The sequence below is a fragment of the Pteronotus mesoamericanus genome, unplaced genomic scaffold, assembly GCF_021234165.1.
Source record: "Pteronotus mesoamericanus isolate MK-2021 breed Mesoamerican mustached bat unplaced genomic scaffold, CSHL_Meso_final contig_230, whole genome shotgun sequence".
Taxonomy (NCBI): domain Eukaryota; kingdom Metazoa; phylum Chordata; class Mammalia; order Chiroptera; family Mormoopidae; genus Pteronotus; species Pteronotus mesoamericanus.
In genome coordinates this window covers 1,198,326-1,204,077 of record NW_026555096.1, presented here as the reverse complement: position 1 = coordinate 1,204,077, position 5,752 = coordinate 1,198,326, and positions in this window count along the sequence as shown.

Genomic DNA, 5,752 nt, shown 5'->3' with positions numbered 1-5,752 from the left:
AATATATGATGTGCAGGTATTTTTTCCAGTTTTGTGGATTGTTTTTTACTTTCTTGTTAATGTCCTTTTAACAAAAAAGTTTTTAATTTTGATAAAGTTCAATTTTATATATTTTTCTGTTTCCTTGTGTTTTTGGTGTCACATCTAAAAAAATTACATAATCCATGGTCATGAGGATTCATATGTGTTTCCTTCTAAGAGTCTTAAAATTTTAACTGTTACATTTAGGTATTCTTCATTTTAATTTTTATATATGATGTCAGTTAGGAATCCAGCTTTATTCTTTTGCATAAAGATATCTAGTTCCAGCACAATATGCTGAAAAAATTATTCCTTCACCCCCAACATTGAGTTATCTGGGCATCCCTGTTGAAAAAACAAATGACCATAAATGTGTGGGTTTATTTTTGAAATAATTATTGTTGAGATAATTATAAGATTTGTCTTTCAATATGAAGTATTGTTACATTTAATAATTTTTGTCTTCATAGTCATGAGATGGCCCAAACTCAATCATGGTAAATTGCTCTTTTCATACTCTATTGAATTTGACTAGCTATTATTTTGTATTTATAAGTGAGATTAATATATTTTTTACTTTTTAAATGCTATCTCTGTTAGGCTTTGTTATCAGGTTTGTATAATTTTCATAAAATGAGTTACATCTTTTTTTATGGTTCAGGAAAACAAGGGTCTAAAGTGGTTCAAGATCTGGAACATTTGATGTCCCTTGAACCCTCTGGAAGGGTTCCCCTTACTTACCCTGACACTTGTCTTTTTTGGTGGAGGTCTCCAATCTCTGCAAAATGATGTGTTTAAACCATAAATAAATACTTAAGTCAGCTGAGTTTAAGTTATGTTTGAAGAACAAGTCACTATCTTAATAACAATTTATTCTCTTCCTCCCCCATCCACATCAGCTAAAGTTATTCTCGAAATTAAATTTTTTCCTACACAATGTTCTTGTTATCTTTCATTTGTCTTGAAGGCCCATCATTTTTCCTGATTTCCAGATGTTGCTACTTAATCTAAAGAAAATACAGCCTGTGGAGTTAACATGTTTGATTTTCTAAATACTTTGCATCTGTCTTTACATTAAAATTTTGCTTCTCTGTATGATGATTAGAGCATAGGCTCTGGAACCAGGAAAGCGACTCCAGTTTATGCTAGCTGAATGACCTTGGCAAAGTCTTAGCTTACTCACCTGTAACACAGAGCTAATCATAGGGACCATCTCATTGGATTGTGGAGAGTATAACATGACTCAACATTCGTAAAGTGTTCAAAGCCATGTTTGATCCTTAGAATACCAGAGTTTAACACATAAATACACTTGTCTTTCAAAAGCCAAAATTCTAGAGTTTCGATGCTATGCCTCATTTTACTTCCCTTGCACACCTATTTCTTAATAGAAATGCCTCCTTCTCACTAGTGCTGTTTGTGGTTCAGCTGCCTCCCCACCCATCCTTAGACTGTTCTTGGATTTTACCTGCCCACTGAGGTCCCTCAAACACTAGATAATGCTTCTAAGAAGAGATTGACAAAGTTTGGGTCATTGTCTTATCCTTTTTCTCTTCCTGAAGATGCCCCAGCCCCTTTCACAGTAAATTTAGAAAGACTGTGACTCTGCTGCTTCTTGAAAATGGCGGTAAGATATCATCCCCATGGCTAATGTTCCTTCTAAGATGATCTCATGGCTTCCTTTGGCACCAGGACCAGCGAGAGAAAGCATCCAGTGAGGCCCATGGAATGCACATGGGCTTAATCAAACACACAGATACAAGCAATTGCAAATCTACCTCCATCCCATTTAACATTCTTCTAAACCCCATATCCTTCTGACTGGCTCCTTCTGAATGTTTTTATCACAAATTGAGATTATTCAAAAGGTGACTCATTGGCGTCTAGCAAATCTTTGCTTCTGGTGTTCCACATCTGTGAATGGCATCAACATTCACTAGCAACCCAGGTAAAAACCTGAAAGCCATTCTGATCACTTTCCTCTCACCATCCTCATCAAACACCAGCCAAAATCTATGACTTCCATTTCTTCAATGGCTCTTGAACTCACCCTGCCTCCAACTGCTTAACTGTACTCCCTGTCACCAGTGATGCTCTCTCATTCACTCATACCCCTGCTCACAAGCAAACCTGACTTACTTAAAATTCTTCAAGACCTCCTTGAAGTTTTCAGGGGGAAATTCATTTCCATAATTTTGGCTTCAAAGCCCTACTTAATCTCAATACCTATGTGAGTATAACAGAGGCGCTATGTGACAACCAAAAGGTGCTGTTGTCAATCACCAGCTTCTCCCATATCTGCTCAGGATTCAGCCCTCTCTCACCTGCTGACTCCTCAGATCTTTCCACTCTTTTCTTGCATTCTCAGTACCCTCATCTACACTGCCTCATTCCCATTAGCCTATAAACTCACTTTCTCCTCGTCTTTGTCTGTTTTTAGTTTTTTTAATCTAGCTTGTCCAACTAGAGCCATTGTTGGTTTCCTTTGTGAACAAGTTTGCCTGCAGAGTTGTCTGATGTTTGCGTCCAGTGGTTTGTTTGTGTTCACTCTGCCCAACTCAGAGCCACCAGCAGCCTCTCTATGCCAAATTAACATGGTTCATTGCCGGGTCACTCTTACTCTCCTCAGTCAACACTGCTTGTTCCTCCCAGAAACAATCTTTCTTAGTTTTGTTGACTTTGAAGAAAACTCTTAAAAAATACATCCCCCACCCCATTTCTCCTTTCTTCCTAGACCACACTAGCTTTACTCCAGCACCCGAGTTAACCTTATTGACCCCCTATTGTGGTCTTAAATATGGTTCCACCCACATGCTCTTAACTTCCTAATTTACCTGCATTTTTTTTGTATAATGTGCACGTTTTTGCCCAAATTTTTGAGAGAAAAATAAGGATGCACATTATACATGGGAATTAGTACAGAAATATGGGTGTGCATTATACACAGGAGCACATTACACATGGAAAAATACGGTACATTTACAATCTAGACTTGTCTTCTGAGTTCTGATCATAAGCCACTCACCACTCAACATCTCTATTTGGATGTGCTGTTAGCATTTAGCATTGATCATATTCTAACTGACTTCTATCACTCTGCACTCACAGCACTGAGGCCAGTCCGTCCACACTCAGACATAGACACATGTGAGTACACACACATGTATATTCACACGCATAAACATATGTGCACACACATATCTGATCTTCCTCCAATTACCCTATGTCAGTTACTATACACCCACCCACCATTTGCTCCTGCTAGGAACCTGGGAGTTCACCTTGACAAGCCCTTTCCTCCACCCCTCATTCACACATCACTAAGCCCTGTTGGATCTATTCCCCAGATATATTTTTAATGTATCTGCCCTTCTCCCTCTTGGCTTGTGACCAGCTTTATCCAAACCACATTGTCCCTAGTCTGGACTTCTGCAACATCCTCTTACATGACTTTCTTACTTCTTTTTTCTCTTGCTATTGTATGAATCCATACTTCACATGCAACCAGAATGAGCTTTTTGAAACATAAATTGGATCATGCCTCTCCTCATCTTAAAACCTCTTATACCTAGAAGAAGGCATATACTAAGGCAGCATGATTTGAAAAAGCAACAAAGCTAAAACTTCAAAGATAAACAAGGTGGTCAGCCAGAAGAGTGACGGAGATGTATTGTGCTCTAATTAGAGGACAGAGCAAGTGCACAAGGCCATGAGGTATGAAATCTTGGAGCATTTAAGAACCCCAGTGGGACTGAAATGAGGCAGCAAGTGCTATTACATGGTGATGGAGCAGTTAGCAAAGGCTGTGCCATGCAGGGCATTATGTCATGAAATTGTTTCTAATTTTACATATATAACATATATATTACATACTCACACACACACACATTCTATTATTGCCCACTGGCCGTAAGTTCCATGGAGAAACATCCATGCCTGTTTTGTTCATTTTATTCCCATGACCAGTATAGTGTCTGTCACATAGTGGGTGCTAAATTTAATGGAGTATGGAACCGGAGAGCATTACGCTAAGTGAAATAGACCAGGGGGCAAAAGACAAATACCATATGATCTCACCTATGAGCGGAACCTAACCAACAATACAAAGATGCAAGGAGACTAAGACCAGCAACACTGAAAGGAAAAGAAATCAACAGAGACAAGAGGGAAGGAGGGAGCGGGGGCAGGGAAAAGGAAGGGAAGGGGAAAGTCAAGGAACATATAGCAAGGACTCATGGACAAAACCAAAGGGGAAGAGCTGAGGGAGGGAAGGAGGAAGAGGGCAAGGGAAAGTGGTAGGGGGGAGGCAGAGACAAATGTATTTGAAAAAATAAATTAAAATAAAATTAAAAAAATAAAATAAAAATAAATAAAGTAGAAAAAAAAGTCTAAAAAAAAAAAACCAAAGAAAGAAAAGAATTATCTCCAGGATTCTAGCCAGGCTAAGTGGCTGGCAATTGCCCAAATATATTGTGCCATTTCCTCTTCTAAGAACCTTATTTTTATCTAGCTCAATGATTCTCAACCAAGGGGCAATTTTGCCTCCAGGGGACATTTGTTAATATTTGAAGGCATATTTGATTGTCACAATAGTAGGGGAGGAGGTTTCACTGGCATCTAGTAGTTAGGTGCCAGAGATGCTGCTAGATATCCTATAGCAGACAGAACAGTCCCCTGACTCTGACAAACAATTAATTATTCAGCCTAAAATATCAACAGTGCTAAGGTTGAGAACCCCTGGTCTTGCTAATCCTACCTGTCTTCCAAGCCTATGTGAAAGTTTTATTTCCTCATTTACCAGCAAGAGGTTGTCCTCTGCTGTGCTCCCCCAAATTCCTTCATATCATTCATCCTTTTGCCTTTCAATTGCCTGTTATATTTGCCTCTTGCTAGAAGGTTAGGGTATATGTTTCACCAGCTTGCCTAGCACAGTGGGCCATCCATGCATTTTCTTAAATGAATGCAGTCCCCTTAACTAGTACTGAATAAGAAAGTGAAGACAAATTTTGTAGCAACATTTTAAAACATGTATTTGACATACCTGAACTCATGGGTCTGTAGGACTCAGCCAGCCCCCATTTCTGCCTATTATAAGCTACCTGTCTCTAGGTGTCTGTGGTAGTGTGTGACTGACAGAAATAGCAATTTCCTATAGGTCTAACCCATTAACATGGTGCACTCAATTAACCATTGCCTTAAATTTTGAGTTATTCAGGTTTAATCTAACTAAAATAAGGCATAGAACTAGCACATAAGATGGGCTCCTAGCAATGAAAAAAATAGAGCCAAATCTTCTTTAGTAGTTGTCTCTCCTGTGAGTCATGACCCGCTTGATCCACCAGCAAAAATAGAAATCCCCATGGCCACACACTTGTGACCTTCAAATCTTGCTCCTTCCATCAGAAACAACTGAAGCCCTCTCTTCTTTGGATTCAGGCTATGAAATGCTATGTTGGAAGGTTCCACTCCCCTCTCTTCTCATGGCTCCTGCAATCTATGCTCAGCTGGTTTCCTTCCCTTCTATGCTCATCCTCTCTCCCTGCCCTGGTGGCCCTGATCTTACTGGCTGAGCTACAGGAGGTGAGGGCAGGGCTGGGCACACCATATCAAGCTCACTGCTTCTGTGGCTGTCATGAAAGCACCTACTGTGGGGCCTTGGACATCTGCTGCTGTTCCTCTTCCTCCTGCTCTTGGCCCTGCACTCAGCTTCACTCCAGGGTCTCCTCAAAAA